Source organism: Trichechus manatus, unplaced genomic scaffold (genome assembly GCF_000243295.1).
Source record: "Trichechus manatus latirostris isolate Lorelei unplaced genomic scaffold, TriManLat1.0 scaffold00179, whole genome shotgun sequence".
Taxonomy (NCBI): Eukaryota; Metazoa; Chordata; class Mammalia; order Sirenia; family Trichechidae; genus Trichechus; species Trichechus manatus.
In genome coordinates this window covers 1374013-1390413 of record NW_004444115.1, presented here as the reverse complement: position 1 = coordinate 1390413, position 16401 = coordinate 1374013, and positions in this window count along the sequence as shown.

Below are 16401 nucleotides of genomic sequence, written 5' to 3'. Positions count from 1 at the left end.
AAAATATTTTGAAAAAATTTATAAATTGATATAAAAAACCTTTTCACTTGCACTAAATTATTAATACTTGAATGTTGAAAGCAATATGACTTGATCTCTTTCATCACTTTGAAAGTCTTGGTTTAAAAAGATATGGTTTAAAATTATATGATGCTGTTTATTTCAGTATTTGATTTTAATGGCTATCATAAATGAAAAAGTAACTTCATAAAGACATGTAAATTTAATTGGAAGAAGGATATCACTTGCTGTATTTCTATTAAAAAAAAACAAAAAAAAGCTTTCCAGTTTTCAATTCCATCCACCAGCTGTGCAAAGATTTTTGTTGAAATGTGGCTAGTTATCTCTACCTCCTCAGAGGTCAAGCAGTTGTTCTTTTTTTTTAATTGTACTTTAGGTGAAGGTTTACAGAACAAATAGTTTCTCATTAAACAGTCACTACACATCAAGCAGTTGGTCTTGACAACTAATTGGAAAGCGTTGAATTTATATATATATTTTTTCCTTAGCTTACTTTTGTCTTTGTTATTATTGTACTTTAGATGGAGCTTTACAGCACAGACTAGTTTCTCATTAAACAATTAGCAGACATAGTGTTTTGTGATGTTGGCTACCAACCCCATGACATGTCAACACTCTCCCCTTCTTGACCTTGGGTTCCCCATTACCAGCTTTCCTGTCCCCTCCTGCCTTCTAGTCCTTGCCCCTGGGCTGATGTTGCCCCTTTAGTCTCATTTTGTTTTATGGACCTGTCTATTCTTTGGATGAAGGGCGAACCTCAAGAGTGACTTGATTATTGAGCTAAAAGGGTGTCTGGGGGCCATACTCTCGGGGTTTCTCCAGTCTCTGTCAGGCCAGTAAGTCTGTCTTTTTCTGTAAGTTAGAATTTTGTTCTACACTTTTCTCCAGCTCTGTCTGGGACCCTCTATTGTGATCCCTGTCAAAGCAGTCAGTGGTGGTAGCTGGGCACCATCTAGTTGTGCTGGACTCACCTCTGGTGGAGGCCGTGGTAGTTGTGGTCCATTAGTCCTCTGGACTAATCTTTCCCTTGTGCCTTTGGTTTTCTTCATTCTCCCTTGCTCCAGACAGGGTGAAACCAGTGTGGAGTATCTTAGATGGTCGCTCACAAGCTTTTAAGACCCCAGACGCTACTCAACAAAGTAAAATGTAGAACATTTTCTTTATAAACTATGTTATGCCAATTAAGCTAGATGTTCCCCAAGACCACGGTCCCCACAGCCCTCAGCCCAGCAATTTAGTCCTTCAGGGAGTTTGGATGTGTCCATGGAGCTTCCATGACCTTGCCCTGGACAAGCTGTCCTGGCTTCCCTGGCACTGTGCACTGACTTACCTTTCACCAAAGTTGCCACTTACCCATTTTCCATTTAGTGTTTTTCCATTTCCACCCCTCCCCTCCCTCATAACCATCAAAGATTGTTTCTTTTTGTATGTAAACTTTTTCATGAGTTTTTATAGTAGTTGTTTCATACAATATTTGTCCTTTTGTGATTGACTTATTTCACTCAGCATAATGCCCTCCAGATTTATCCGTATTGTAAGATACTTCACAGGTTCGTCATTGTTCTTTATCGTTGCATACTATTCCATTGTGTGTACGTACCATCGTTTGTTCATCAGTTCGTCTGTTGATGGGCATCTATGTTGTTTCCACCTTTTTGCTACTGTGAACAACGCTACAATGAACTTGGTTGTGTATATGTCTATTCGTGTGACGGTTCTTATTTCTCTAGCATATATTCCTAGGAGTGGGATTACTGGATCATATGGTGTTTCTTTTTCTAGTTTTCTAAGGAAGTGCCGTATCATTTTCCAAAATGGTGGTACCATTTTGCATTCCCACCAGCAGTGCATAAGAGTTCCAATCTCCCCACAGCCTCTCCAATATTTATTATTTTCTGTTTTTTTGGTTCATGCCAGTAATGCCAGAGTGAGATGATGTCTCATTTTGGTTTTGATTTGCATTTCTCTCTAATGGCTAGTGATTGTGAGCATTTCCTAATGTGTCTGCTAGCCACTTGAATGTCTTCTTTGGTGAAGTGTCTGTTCATTTCTTTTGCCCATTTTTTTTTTAAATTGTACTTTAAGTGAAAGTTTACAATTCAAGTCAGTCTCTCATACAAAAATTTATACATACATTGTTATGGAACCCTAATTGCTCTCCCTATACTGGGACAGCACACTCCTCCTTTCCACCCCACATTTCCCGTGTCCATTCAACCAGCTCCTGTCCCTTTCTGCCTTCTCATCTCATCTCCGGACAGGAGCTGCCCATTTAGTTTCATGTATCTACTTGAGCTAAGAAGCACACTTTTCACGAGTATCATTTTATGTCCCATAGTCCAGTCTAATCTTTGTCTGAAAAGTTGGTCTTGGGAATGGTTTTAGTACGGAGTTGACAGAAAGTCTGGGGGCCATGCTTTCTGGGGATCCTCCAGTCTCACTGAGACCATTAAGTCTGGTCTTTTTACTAGAATTTGAGTTCTGCACCCCACTTTTCTCCTGCTCAGGGACTCTCTGTTGTGTTCCCTGTCAGGTCTTTGCCCATTTTTTAATTGGATTATTTGTCTTTTTGAGGTGTTGGATATTCTGTAGATTTTAGACTTTAGACCTTTGTAGGATTTGTGATAGCCAAACATTTTTTCCCCAGTTTGTAGGTTCTCTTTTTACTCTTTTGGTGTCCTCCTCCTATTTCTGACTCTCCTTCTTCCTCTGTTGCTCCAGATGAATACAGACCAGTTATTGTGCTTTGAATGGCTGCTTGCAAGCTTTTAAGAGCCGAGGCACTATACAACAAACTAGAGGTAGAACAGAAGGACTAAACGTGTTATTAAGCCAATTAATTGGGATGTCCCATGAAACTATGACCCTAAAACTCCAAACCAAGGAACCAAATACTATGAGCTTCTTGGCTGTACATAAAAGCACTTATTTCTTTTTCTTGTCTTCCTGCTTTGACTAGTACTTCTTATACAATATTGAAAAGAAGTGGTGAGAGTGGACACCCTTGTCTTGTTCCCAATTCAAGGAGGAAAGCTCTCAGTCTTTCTCTATTACTTATAATGTTAATCCTTTATAGTCATACCCATTCTCCTGCCCCCAGTCATTCCCAATCCCTAGCAACCACTAATATGTTCTCCATTTCTATAATTTGGTCATTTAAAGATTGTTACATAGATGGAATTATACATACCATATGTCAGCTTTTCGTATTGGCTTTTTTTATTCAGCTTCATGTTCTTGAGATACACCCAAGTTGTTGCATGTATCAATACAGTCGTTCCTTTCTATCCTGCCTTCCTGTGGATTACTTGAACTTTTTTAGAATTCCATTTTGATCTATCTAGAGTGTTTTTGAGTGTCCAACTTTTATAGATTTTTAGTCATTCCAAAAAAGTCATACATAATAACTTATGTATAATCTACTGTTGTCAACATTTTACTAGTTCAAGTAAAATGTAAAAACTTTACCTCCATTTAAGCCCTTTTCTCCTTCCCCATATATAATTGTCTTAAATACTTTCTTTACATACATTGAGAACCATGTCAAATATGTTATAATTTTTGCTTTAACTGTTAAACATCATTTAGAAAACTCAAGAGAATAAAGAAAGTCTATTATATCTACTTATGTTTTTACTCTCTGTTGCTTTCTTCCTTCTTGATGTTCCAGTATGTCTTCTATTATAATTTTCTGTTTCAAGAACTTCCTTTATCCATTCTTTTAGGGTAGATATGTTGGCCACAATTACTTTTAGTTTTTCTTCATCTGAGAATGTTTTAACTTCCCCTTCATTCCTGAAAGATTTGTTTTGCTGGGTATAGAACTCTGAGTTAACAGTTCTTTTTCTGCATATGAAAAATGTTTGTGCCATTTCCTTCTGGTTTCCATAGTTTCTGATGAGAATTCAGTGTCATTGGAACTGGTTTTCTCCTATAGATAAGTTGTCATTTCTTGCTCTCTGCTATCAAGATATTTTTCTTTGCCTTTAGTTTCCAGAAGTTTGACTATGATGTATCTTGGGTTGCTGGTTAATTTAATGTGTCAAATTGACTAAACTATCACTGCCAGTTGTTTGGCCAAACACTAGTCTAGTTGTTTTCATGAGTAGTTACATGTGATTAAATCTGTTGGTCTTGGATAGAGCAGATTATCTTTATCCATAATGTAATGTAATATAATGCAATAACTTTACATCTAATGTAATGTAACCACCTTCTATAATGTAATGTGTTGTAGTGCAACCTAATGTAATGTAATCAATCAGTTGAGCTCATATCAATGTAGGGTGTATCCTAAACCTAATCACTTCTGTGTTATAAAAAGTCTGGAGAAGACACACAGACACACACACACACACACAAAGACAGAAGACATATAAGGATTGTCTACAAGTAAAGGAATACCAAGAATTACCAGAAACTAGTAGAGAGATTCCCAGAAGGAATCAACATGATAGAGACCTTGATTTGGACTTTTAGTCCCCAGAACTGTGAAAAGATGAATTTCTGTTCTTTAAAGCCACCCACTTGTGGTATTTTTGTTGTGCAGGAAACTGAGGCACTTAGCATACATTCCTTTGAGTTTTCTTGTTTGGGGTTTACTTGGCTTATTGACTCTGTAGGTTTATGCTTTTTTTGCAAAAAATTTTAGCTATTATTTCTTTGGTAATTTTTCAGCCCCACCCTCTTTCTCCTCCCCTTCTGGAATTTTGATGACAGAAATGTTAGTTCTTTTGTTATAGTTTTACAAATCCCTGAGGTTCAGTTAATTTTTTTCAGTCTCTTTTTTTCTGTGGCTCAGTTTGAGTAATTTCAATTCTTCTGTCTTCAAGTTCATTGAGAGAACTCTGTTGAGTCCATCCATTGAGGTTTTTATTTCAGTTATTGTATTTTTCTCAGTTCTATAATATTCCTTTGGTTCCTTTTTATATATTTATTTGTTCACTGAGACTTTCTATTTTTTTAAATCTGTTTCAAGTGTGCTTATAACTGCTTGTTGAAGCATTTTTAAAATGATAGTTTGTTTAAAATTCTTGTCAGATAATTCCAACTTCTGTGTCATCTTAATTTTGGCATCAGTTGATTGTCTTTTCTCACTCACATTGAGATTTCCCTGGTTCTTGGTTTAATGAGTGATTTTGAATTGTATCCTGGCATTTTGGATATTGTGTTGTGAGACTCTGAAACTTATTTACATCTTCAGTTTTAACAAGCCACCTCTGACACTGCAGATGGGGGAAAGAGAATGCTGCCTTGTCACTGCCAGGTGGAGATGGAAGTCTAGATTCCCCACTTGGGCTTCGCTGAACCTACATTGGTTTGGAGAGGAAAAGCACTGTTGTTCCCAATGTTGGGGAGCAGGGGAAGTATCTCTTTATTGCTGGAAGGTGATGAAAGTCTCAGCTTCCCACTTAACTTTCTCTAACACCATCGCACTGGAGAGTGAGAGGGGTGCCTCATTACTGTTGGATGTGGTGGATATCCTGGCTGTCACATGGTGTCTACTGACACCGTGAGACGGGAGGAGAGTGCTTGTTACTGCTCGTTTAGAGTGGAAATTCAAGCTCCCCATTCAGCCTTTGCTGAAGGGGGGGTGGGGTGGGATAGGCCTGTCTTAGTTATCTAGTACTGTTATAACGAATACCATAAGTGGGTCACTTTAGCAAATGTATTTCCTTAGAGTGTAGGAGGCCAGAAGTCTGAATTCAGTGTACCAGCTCTAGGGGAAAGCTTTCTCTCTTTGTTGGCTCTGAGGGAAGGTCCTTGTGTCTTTGAGCTTCTGCTCCTGGGCAATCTTCATGTGGGTTGGCATCTCCTTTCTCCCATCTCTGCTCACTTGTTTAATCTCTTTTCTATCTCAAAAGAGATTGACTCAAGGTACACCCTATGCTATTTCTGCCTCATTAACATAAAAAAGACAATCCATTCCCAAATGATATTATAACCTCAGGCATAGAGGTTAGGATTTACAACAAATATATTTGGGGGACATAATTCAATCCATAACATTCCACCCTTTGACCTCCAAAAATTTATGTTATTGCCACATGAAAACACATTCACCCCATCACATTATCACAAAAGTATTAAATCACTCCGAGTCCAAAATCTCATCTTCTAAATCATCTAAATAAATATGGGTGAGACTTTATGAGTATTCCGTCCTGGGGGCAAAATTCCTCTTCATCTATGAAACTGTGAAATCTAGATTTGTACCGTTTCCAAAGCATACTGACACAAAGTAGACATTCCTATTACAAATGGGAGAAATTGGAGAGAGAAAAGGGATAACGGGTGTCAAGCAAGTCCAAAACTCAGCAAAAAAAAAAAAAAAAGATTTCATTAGCTCTCAAGGCTTGAAAATAATCTTCTCTTCTCTGAGACCACCATTAGGCAATGGCCCTGCCCTCCAAACTCTGGGTGTTGGCCAAGCCTTCTGGATCCTGGGTGGAGACCCCTTGGCCCTGGGCTTCAGCTCCATCTTGCAGGCCCTCTCAAATGGTGTCTTAGTCATCTAGTGCTGCTATAACAAAAATACCACAAACGGATGGCTTTAACAAAGAGAAAAGTATTCTCTCACAGTCCAGTAGGCTACAAGTCCAAATTCAGGGCATTAGCTCCGGGGAAGGTTTTCTGTCTCTGTCGACTCTGGAGGAAGTTTCTAGTCATCAGTCTTTCCTTGGTCTGGGAGCATCTCAGCACAAGAACCCCAGGTCCAAAGGAAGGGCTCTGCTCTCAGCACTGCTTTCTTGCTGGTATGAAGTCCCCACTCTCTGCTTACTTCCCCTTCCTTTTATTTCTTGTAAGATAAAAGGTGGTGCAGGCCACATCCCAGGGAAATTCCCTTTACTTTGGATCAGGGATGTAACTTTAGTAAGGGTGTTACAATCCCACCTTAATCCTCTTTAAGATAAAATTACAATTAAATGGTGGACAACCACACAATACCGGTAATCATGGCCCAGCCAAACTGATACACACGTTTTTTGTGGGACATAATTCAATCCATGACAGATGGCAACTCTGCTCCCTTGGCTTTAGGCAGTCCCATTCTCCTAGTCCATCTGAATGGTACCCCAACCCCTCAGCCCTGGCAGGCTCTATTCTTCTGCACCTTGGGCATGGCAGCCCCACCCCCTCAGCTTTGGGCAGCGGCCCCATTCTCTGGCACACATTAACAGCAGCCCCATACTTGATAACCGAGTTGGAGAAGATCCGACTCTCTGAAACCAAAGAGGCTGTGGCCCCACCTTTTGAGATCCTGAAGACTGTGGCCTCACTCTTTGAAACTGAGAAGCCCTGCTTCTCGTGCTCCTTCCATCAGTTTTTCTGATCTCTGAGCTGCTCCTAGGATGGCCTTTTCTTTTCTTGGAGGACAACAGATGTAGCTCCTTTGGCCTGTTTCCTGCCTGTAGAATTCCAAGAGGCAGAGTTTTCCTTTCTTTCATCCTGTCTCTGACCCCTTCAATCTAAGCTGATGGTTTTCTGCTGGGGTACTTGGTTAGCTCCATCAGTCACAGGGTTAACCTCTTTAACAAAAGATTGTGTAGTTACATCCTTGGTTAAAATTCTAGGACACATATCCTTAATTTGTACAATATAATTTAATTTTGCAGTTTGTTTTTGCATTCCTCTCTTTCCTCTCACATTTTACTGTAAAATGGAAGGAGAAACCATGCAGCACTTTTAAGAATTTGTGAAGAAATCTCAATCAGCCAGACGTCCAAGTTCATCACATACAAGTTCTACCTTCCACCAAGCATTTGAACATAATTCAGACAAGGTTGAACATAATTCAGACAAGCTCTTTGCCATTGCATAAAAAGCATCACCCTTCTACCATTGTTCAGTCACATTCATTATTTTCTTTTAAATCCTCACCAGAAGCACATTTAATATCCACATTTCTAGCACCATTCTATTGCTGGCACCATATGTATTCTCTAAGATGATAGAGACTTTCTCTATGGCTTTCCTCACTTCCTTCTGAGCCAGAATTGCCTTTGATGGCCATAATTCTATCAGCAGTTTCTTAAAGGCAATCTAGGCTTTTACTATTAGACACCTTAAAACTCTCCCAGTCTCTACCTATTACCCAATTCCAAAACTACTTCCACATTTTAGGTATCTGTTAGAACAGCACCCCACTCCCAGTACCAAATTCTGTCTTAGTTATCTAGCACTGATATAACAGAAATACCACAAGGGGTTCCTTTAACAAACAGACATTAATTTCTCACAGTTTAGGAGGCAAGAAGTCTGAATTCAAGTCGCTGGCTCTAGGGGAAGGCTTCCTCTCTCTGTCAGCTCGTGGGAAACTCCTTATCTCTTTAAGCTTCTGCTGCTGGGCAATCTTCATGCGTCTTGGCATCTCTCTTCCTCTATCTCTGCTCTGCTCATTTGTTTAATCTCTTATATCTCAAAAGAGATTGCCTCAAGATACACCTTACACTAATCCTGTCTCACTAACATAACAAAGACAACCCATCCCCAAATGGGATTATAAACATAGGCATAGAGGTTAGGATTTACAAGACATATTTTTTTGGGGACATTATTCAATCCATAACATGGTCAAATAATTTTTAATGGTTGGAGTAGGGTGTTTATTGTCTTAAAGTTTTTATTCTTGTTAGGCTGGCCCTTTACTGGCCCTTTGGTGAGAGAGAGCTTGCTTTCCTTGGGGCTTTGTTTTTTTGAGCCTAATGGTGTTCCTGGGTTGCTAACTTCTCCATCACCCAGTATAGGACATATGTAGCAAAAAAGAAAACCCCAGGAACTCATTGCTGTGTCTTTGCACGGGTTCTGAGGTACCTAGTTCATTTGCCTCCTTCTCGCCACCTTTCAGAGTCTTACATCTGCTTTATATATAATGCCCTGGGCTTTTAACTGTACTTAGCAGAAAGAATAGGGAGAAGTGTGTGAAGTCTGTCTTTTCTGAGAACCAGAAACCCCTCTATTTAATTTTTGATCATATGGAATACAGTTATAATAACTTTTAATGTTCACATCTGCTAATTCTATCATCTGTGTCAGTTCTGGGTTGATTTCTGTAAAAATGGTGGGGCGAAGGTGTCTGATATCCTCTAACTTCACAAGGGGCAAGGAGAATGATTATCAGCGTCAACATCCTAAGGCTGATTCCTATGAGGTGGAGGGCAGACATGCCTCCTCTTTTCAACTTTTTTTTTTTTTTTACCAATTCTGACACCTGCCGTCACTCACATGGCACACTCTACTTCTCTGCTCAGTTTGATAATTTGTTGAAATGGCCACACAGAACTCACAGACCATATTCACAGTTATGGAGGTTATTAGGGAAGTAACAGGTTACAATTCAGGCTTAGGAACGCTCAGGATACAGTTCTTCAATCAGGACAGCTTCTTCTTGGCTGCGCTGCCGGTAGGCCTCTCCCTGGCTCTTGGCCCTCAGCCCTTCGGCCCCCCAGCCCCTCAGCCTGGCTTCTGATCAGCTCAGACAAGTGTTAAAAAGCTTTATTTTTTATTTTTAGCTCTGCTGGTAAGTGCCAGAGGCACCCTACTCCACCAGCAGACCTCTTGCCTGAAGGTGCTCAGCTCTCTCCATCTGTGGGTTGGCGAACCTAGCTCCACCAAGTCTTGGGAGGCACCTCACTCTGCCAGCAAGCCTCCTTCCCAAAGGCACTTGGATTTCTCACTCCATGGGCCAGGAAGCCCACAGGCCTTCTTGCACTGGTCTCCTGATTTTGTTGCCTTTGCTGCCACAGTTTCTCTGCCGCCACTTCTTGCCATCTTGTGTTGCCTCCAGTGTTATAGCTCTCTCTGTCTCCTGGGTCTAGGAGGTTCTCAGCACAAGGATCCTGGGTCCAAAGAATATGCTCTGCTCCTAGCTGTTCTTTGTTGGTGGTAGTAAGGTCCCCCTTTCTGCCTCTGGGATGGCTCATTTTAAGCCTAGCAGGATGACAAAAGTGATCAATCCCCTCTTTAGGGTTCCATACACCTTATTTGCATGGTCCCACCCCCACACGGGTGCCATGGACCTTATTTGCATTATTAGCAAGCTATCCAATCCCCTTGATGGGCCACAAGCACCTCATTTGCATAGTAACACCCAATCATTTGGTAGGAGTTACAATGACTATGGCTAGAAGGACCATGTGAAGTAATTCACTGCACCACGATTTCTATTAATTGATTTTTCTCCTCATTATGGATCATATTTTGCTGCTTCTTTCCATGTCTGGTAGTTTTTTATTGGATGCTAGAGATTGTGAATTTTATCTTGTTTAATAAATGGATACTTTGTATTCCTATAAATATTAATTTGCTGTACTGGGACACAGTTAGGTTATTTGGAAAAATTTGATCCTTTTCAGGTCTTGCTTGTAAGATCTATTAGGTGGAATTGGAGCCATAGTCAGTCCAGGGATAATTACTCTTTGACTGAGGCAAGACCCTTCTGAGTACTTTACCCAATGCCCAAGAATCCTGGAATTGTCCAACCTTGCTGGTGGAAATAGGCACTCTTTTTGGCCCTGTTTGAGTGTTAGACACTGTTCTTTCTAATTCTTTTGGGTGATTCTTTCTTAGGCTAGGGTTGTTTCCTTACATGTATGTGCTTATGGGTACTCAGCTGATTACTTGAGGGAGACCCTATAGAGACCCTCAGAATTCTCTCTTTGTGCAGCTTTCTCTTTTCTGGTACCCTTTCCTGTGAACTCTAGCTACTTTGATCTTCCTTTAACTCAGGAAGTCTTCTAAGCGCTGCCTGGATTCCCCCTTCCTGTGCGAAGGCCTGGAAATGCTCTCAAAGAAGTAAGCTGGGCAATCGTAAGGTTCACCTTGTTTGTTTCCTGTCTCTCCTGGATTACTGTCCTTTGTTGCCTGATGTTCAGCATCTTGAAAATAGTTGTTTCATATATTTTGTATTGTTCCTGCCATTCCATCTTGAAAAGGTACAAAAGTCTCAGTAATTATTTTTTTTTGGAAAATATAGTTAGTTTTCATAAAGATATGTTATTATCTTATAATAGTTTTCATATTGATTTTAAATGAATTAATACCTGAATATTTAAAAAATGTCTTATTTTAATCTCTAATATGTTAAATATTGATAGATGTAGGCTATGTAAATAAAAGCTCTTTGGCATCCTAGTTTTTTTTTTTTTATTGTGCTTTAAACGAAAGTTTACAGTTGAAGTTAGTTTCTCATACAAAACTTTATACATACACTGCTATGTGATCCTAATTGCACTCCCTATACTGTGACAGCACACTCCTCCTTTCCACCCCGGATTTCCTCTGTCTATTCAACTAGCTCCTGTCCCTTTCTGCCTTCTAATCTCACCTCCAGACAGGAGCTGCCCATTTAGACTCATGTATCTACTTGAGCTAAGAAGCACCCTCTTCACCAGTATCATTTTATGTCTTATAGCCCAGTCTAATTTTTGTCTGAAGAGTTGGCCTCAGGAATTGTTTTAGTTTTGGGCTAACAGAGAGTCCAGGGGCCATGTCTTCTGGGGTCCCTCCAGTCTCAGTCAAACCATTAACTCTGGTCTTTTTACTGGAATATGAGTTCTGCACCCCACTCTTCTCCAGCTCCGTCAGGGACTCTCTGTGGTGTTCCCTGTCAAGGTGGTCATTGGTGGTAGCCGGGCACCATCTAGTTCTTCTGGTCTCAGGCTGATGGAGTCTCAGCCCTTTTATGTGGCCCTTTTGTCTCTTGGGTTCATATTTTCCTTGTGTCTTTGGTGTTCTTCATTCTCCTTTGCTCCAGGTGGGTTGGGACCAATTGATACACCTTGGACGGCCACTCGCTAGCTTTTAAGACCCCAGATGCCACTCACCAAAGTGGGATGCAGAACATTTTCTTAATAAACTTTGTTATGCCAATTGACCTAGATGTCCCCTGATACCATGGCCCCCAGGCCCCCACCACTGCTACTCTGTCCCTCAAAGTGTTTGGTTCTATTCAGGAAACTTAGCTTTTCGTTTAGTTCAGTTGTGCTGACTTCTCCTGTAGTGTGTGTTGTCCTTCCCTTCACCTAAGATAATTCTTGTCTACCATCAGTTAGTTAATACCCTTCTCCCTCCCTTACCATCCTCGTAGCCATCAAAGAACGTTTTCTTCTGTGTTTAAACCTTTTCTTGAGTTCTTCTAACAGTGGTCTTATACAATATTTGTCCTTTTTCAACTGACTAAATTCACTCAGCATAATACCTTCCAGATTTCCTCCATGTTATGAGCTGTTTCACTGATTCATCGTTGTGTAGTATTCCATTGTGTGAATATACCATAATTTGCTTATCCATTCGTCCATTGATGGACACCTAGGTTGATTCCATCTTTTTGCTATCGTGAAGAATGCTGCAATGAACATGGGTGTGCGTATATCTATTTGTGTGACGGCTCTTATTTCTCTAGGATATATTCTAAGGTGTGAGGTTGCTAGATCACATGGTGCTTCTATTTCTAGCTTTTTAAGGAAGCACCAAATCGATTTCCAAAGTGGTTGTACAATTTTACATTCCCACCAATAGCGTATAAGTGTTCCAGTCTCTCCACTACCTCTGCAACATTTATTATTTTGTGTTTTTTCGATTAATGCTAGCCTTGCTGGGATAAGATGGTATCTCACTGTAGTTTTGATCTGTATTTCTCTAATGGCCGATGATCATGAGCATTTCCTCATGTATCTGTTAGCCGCCTGAATGTCTTCTTTGGTCTAGTGCCTGTTCATATCCTTTACCCATTTTATAATTGGGTTATTTGTCTTTTTGTTGTTGAGCTTTTGCAGTATGTTGTAGATTTTACAGATTAGACCCTGATCAATTCTGTTGTAGCCAAAATTTTTTTCCCAGTCCATCGGTTGTCTTTTTACTTTTTTGGTGAAGTCTTTTATGAGCTTAAGTGTTTGATTTTTCTAGTTTCTCTTCTAGTTTGTGTGCCTTGTTACTTATGGTTTGTATTCTGTTTATCCAATGTATTAGTGCTCCTAGTGTAGTCCTTATTTTTTCTTCCATGATCTTTATTGTTTTAGATGTTATATTTAGGTCTTTGATCCATTTTGAGTTAGTTTTTGTGCATGGTGTAAGGTATGGGTCTTGTTTCAGTTTTTTGCAGATGGATATTCAGTTATGTCAGCACCATTTGTTAAAGAGACTGTCTTTTCCCAATTAAATGGACTTTGGGCCTCATAGGTGGATGAATTTACATCTAGATTCTCAATTCTGTTCCATTGGTCTATGTATCTGTTGTTGTATTAGGTTGTTTTGACTACTGTGGTAGTATAATAGGTTCTAAAATCAGGTAGTGTGAAGCCTCCCACTTTGTTCTTCTTCTTCAGTAAAGCTTTACTTATCCAGGACTTCTTCCCTTCCCATATGAATTTGGTGATTTGTTTCTCCATCTCCTTAAAAAATAGCATTGGAAGATTTCCTGGCAACATGGTGCTACAGTCAGAAGCACCATGCTGTCCCTCCACAGCAAAGGTCTGAAAAAGTAAGTCAAGCAGAGTCACAGATCAGTCCTGAAACCCTAAGCATCAAATGAAGAGATAAAGAACTCAGCCAAGCACAGAATGGAATAAGAAACTGACCGAGAACAGAGAGCGAGGAGAGATACATGCAGAGGTCCCCATCAGTTACTGCAGCATGGATCCACCATCTCAGACTCCTATCGGAGATCAGTGAACAGGAAGTATGAGAAAGCAGCTTCACTTAGTTTCCAGCAGGAGACAGAACAACCGGTAAACAACAATATATGCTTTCCCACCGCCCACCCTTCATCACCCTGACATGGCCTCCTCTGCTACCTGCAGCCAAAGTCTCTTGGCTGGGAAGCACTGGCTTCACCCCGGTGTCACTTGGATTCCACCCGCCCGCACTGGCCGGCTCCCTGAGTGCCATTGGTTGGCTGCTGGTGTTACATTTTTCCACATCATTAGATTTCTTCCTTACCTCTCACCACCTCCCCCTCGTTTTTCTTAAATACCTGGCTCCGTGGCTATCTTTGCTTCTTCCTGTGGGGCCACAAGGCACGGCTCAACTGTGGAACTGCCTCCCGGCCCGTGCAGCTGTGCTGGTGGGACTACCGGGGCTTTTGTTTATTTATTCTGATTTCTTCTGTTTTGATTGGTTTGTTTGATTGTTTTCTTTTTCTTTTCTTGGTTTGGGAGCCCCATCTGGCCAGGAAGTGCTGCACAGTTTGGGAGATACTCCCTTACTCTGTGCTGATGCACAGTGTCATCCCTGGGGGCATTTCTTTTTTTTTTTTTTCTTTTTTGGTTTGGTTTTTGTTATTTTTTTGTTTCTTTGTTTTGTTTTCTTTTCTCTCTTTCCCCCTTTTGTCTTTCTTCTTTTCCAGTTTCTCTGTTTATTCATGTTTTCTTTTACCCTTTTTCCTTTTTAAAAAAAATTTTGTTTTTTCCCATTTCTCAGTCTCTCATCTCTCTACTCCAATAGCAAGCTCCCTTAGCAGTCTTTTTTGTTTGTGTGTATGTTTTTGGCTCATGTTCCTCTCTCTTCTCTCTCCTCTTTCCCATACCCATCTTAGCTCCACATATCACAATCTCCCCCCCTTCCTGCCTACCTGCACTGTGTGCTGCACATCACACCCCCAAGCAGCACAGGCCTGGCCCACTGGAACCTGCTCTGCACTGATTCCCAGTCGGCCCTGTCGACCCTAGTACGTGTCACAAACAACCCTTCCCAGCAAATCCCCTTCAGCTGGACCTGCATACCTGAGTTACTGACCCTCCCCATTGGAGAAGGAGGTGAAAAGTATCGTGGCCACAGAGGAGCAAACAACAAAGAACACACAGCCCACCTGCTCAGACATAACCAAATAAAACAAAAAAGCAGGATGAAACAAACAAATCTACTCTCAATAAATGAGAAAAACAACTACTGAATGCCTCAAAGACTGCAGACAATATCAAAACATTTACAAAAACAGGACAGGATGGTTCCAGTAGGTGTCCAAAATAAAACACCAGATGACTTTCCAGTAGAAGAAAAGGCACTAGAACTACCTGATAGGGAACTCAGATCTCTAATATTCAGAATTATCTGAGAGTTGAAGCAAAAAGCAGACAAAAATGAGGAAAAAATAGACAAATTCATGGAAAAGTCGGAAAAATTCATGGAAAATACAGACAAAAAAATGGAAGAATTCAAGAAAATAATACAGGAACAAAATGCTAAAATAAATTCACAAGTAGAAATCATACAAAAACAACAATTAGAAATCCAAAAGATAAGAAGATTTCAGAAATGGACAGTGTCATAGAAAGGCTTAGGAACACATTTGAAATGATGGAAGACAGGATCAGCAAAATTGAAGACAAACACTTGGATACAACTCTGTTTGAGGAAAAATCAGGAAAAACAATGAAGAAAAATGAAGAAACCCTGAGAATTATGTGGGATACAATCAAAAGCAAAAATCTGCGAGTGATTGAAGTTCTAGAACAGGGGGAGAAAACAGAAAACACAGAGAGGACCATTGAAGAATTGCTGACAGAAAAATTCCCCAATATCATGAAAGATGAAAAGCTGACCATCCAAGAGGCTCAACGAACCACATATAAGTTGGATCCCAAAAGAAAATCACCAAAGCATATCATAATCACACTCGCTAAAACCAAAGACAAACAAAGAATCCCGAAAGCAGCTTGAGAAAAACAAAAAAATCACATACAGAGGAGAAACAATAAGACTAAGCTCGGATTATTTGGCAGGAACCATGCAGGAAAGAAGGCAATGGGATGACATGTATAAAATCTTGAAAGAAAAAATCGCCAGCCAAGAATAATATATCCCACAAAACTCATTCAAATATGATGGCGAGATTAGGTCATTTCCAGATAAACAGAAATTAAGGGAATATGTAAAAACCAAACCAAACTTCGAGACTTATTAAAGGAAGTCCTTCGATCTGAGAACAAACAATATCAGACCACAGGCTGAATAAGGACACAGGATAGTACAAGCCAGATACCAACCTAGGAAATGAACTCTTAGGGACATGCAAAACCAAAAGAATGACAAAAGGGAACCAGAGAGGTTACTCTGTAAATGACAACAGCATCAGAACAATAAAAACGGGAATAAACGATGTAGTTATAGAACCTTCTAATGGAGAGGAAGTCAACCAACTGGTTCAAATCTAGGAAGATATGGGTAAATTTCATGGTAACCACAAAGAAAGTTAACAAACCTACTCATCAAAATAAAGAAAAAAACATAAAGTCTCAGTAAAAACAAAACCTATAAAAGCAAAAGAAATGGAAAAAAAAAAATCCACAAACAAAAGGAATTCAGTGCAGGAGAGCGGGAGGAACAAAGAAAACATCAGCACCCACAAAAAAGCATTACAAAATGACAGCAATAAACTCACAC